This window comes from Octopus bimaculoides, chromosome 7 (genome assembly GCF_001194135.2).
Source record: "Octopus bimaculoides isolate UCB-OBI-ISO-001 chromosome 7, ASM119413v2, whole genome shotgun sequence".
Lineage (NCBI taxonomy): Eukaryota > Metazoa > Mollusca > Cephalopoda > Octopoda > Octopodidae > Octopus > Octopus bimaculoides.
In genome coordinates, this window is record NC_068987.1 from 5,185,988 (window position 1) to 5,188,097 (window position 2,110).

Below are 2,110 nucleotides of genomic sequence, written 5' to 3' on the forward strand. Positions count from 1 at the left end.
ACACATTTGCATTGTTTTTCGAAACGTATGTATGCATTGAATCCAGTTTTGTAATAAATCTATTTCTGATTCAACATTTTTTCTCCATTTTCTTAATACTTGTTTATGGTATATTTTTATACCTATAACGAAACTCCTCAAACACACACACACACACACACACACACACACACACACACACATATATATATATTTATATATATATATATATATCCTATTATAAATTTGAGTGATGTTTCTCTGTCCGTTACGCTTTTATGTTCGTTAACTCCTCCTAGACCGTTGGTGCAAGGACAACGAAACTGAAATCAGCAACTACCCTAATCCCAGGGAATGACCTATGGGGGTCTATTTTTTTAAGGGCCTCCTAATTGGGGCTCCACAAGTCACTCCCTATTTTTTCTGCATTTTAAACTAAATACATGGTATTGGCGACCAAATCGGAGCAATGACAATGAATTTCATACCATGAATTCCCAGGGAGTACGTAAGGAGGTTCAATTTCTGAAGGGCCTCGAGTTATAACAGGTACGTTTCAAGTGTGCTAGTGTGGATAATCATATTCTGTAGCTTATGAAACTTATGTCTGGGATATATAAAACACACGCACATAGAGAAACACTATATCACACAATATATGAGCTTAAGTTTGAGGACGAACATGAAAAAAAAAAGCAAAAAGAAAAAAAAACCCTAAAATACCCCCACCCCACCAAATATGCTCGTGGAATATCAAAAATATTAACAAAGGTTTCAAAATTTCGAATACTGAAGGAAACTGATGTCTCAGGAAAAAACAAAGATAGCTACAACGGATTGAAAAATATATATTCTTTCATTTGTTTCAGTCATTTGACTGCGGCCATACTGGAGCACCGCCTTTTAGTCGAGCAAATTGACTCCAGGTCTTATACTTTGTCAGCTTAGTATTTATTCTATCGGTGTCTTTTGCTGAACCGCTAAGTTACGGGTACGTAAACACACCACCGTCGGTTGTCACGTGATGGTGGTGAGACAAACACAGATACACACACACACACACACACACACACACACACACTCACACACACACATATATACGACGGGCGTCTTTCAGTTTCCGTCTACCAAATTCACTCACAAGGCTTTGGTCGGCCCGAGCCTATAGTAGAAGACACTTGCCCAAGGTGCCATGCAGTGGGACTGAACCCGGAACCATGTGGTTGGTAAGCAAGTTACTTACCACACAGCCACTCCTATACTATTTATGTATATTTATACTATTAGCAAAGGCGCGTGGCTTATTGGTTAAGTGTGTTCCCTTCACGATCGTATGGTCGTGAGTTCAATTCCCGGCGACGCGTTGTGTCCTTGAGCAAGACACTTTATTTCACGTTGCTGCGCTCCACTCAACTGGCAAAAATGAGAAGTACCTGTATTTCAAAGGGGCCAGCATTGTCACACTCTGTGTCACGCTGAATCTCCCCGAGAACTACGTTAAGAGTACACGTGTCTGTGGAGTGCTCAGCCACTTGCACGTTAATTTCACGAGCAAGCTGTTCCGTTGATCGGATCAACTAGAACCTTCATCGTCGTAACCGACGGAGTGCTCCTTTTTAAAATTTATAGTTAAATATACTACGGTTAAAATAGTTTCTTTACGTTTTTATACAGTCATTAGGACAATTATCATTTCTATATATATATATACTTTTCTACTCTAAGCACAAGACCCGAAATTTTTGGAGAGGGGGCCGGTCGATTAAATCGACCCCAGGTACTTAATTTATCGACCCCGAAACGATGAAATGCAAAGTCAACCTCGGCGGAATTTGAACTCAGAACATAAAGGCAGATGAAATAAGCATTTCGCCCGGCGCTCTAACGACTCTGCCAGTTTGCATAAGCTGTAAATATTATCTTCCACTCTAGGCACAGGGCCCGAAATATTGGTGGGAGGGGGCCAGTCGATTAGATCAACCCTAGTACGCAACTGGTACTTAATTTATCGACCCCGAAAGGATAAAAGGTAAAGTCGACCTCGGCGGAATTTGAACTCAGAACATAAAGACAGACGAAATACCGCTAAGCATTTCGCCCGGTGTGCTAACGCTTCTGCCAGCTCACCGAC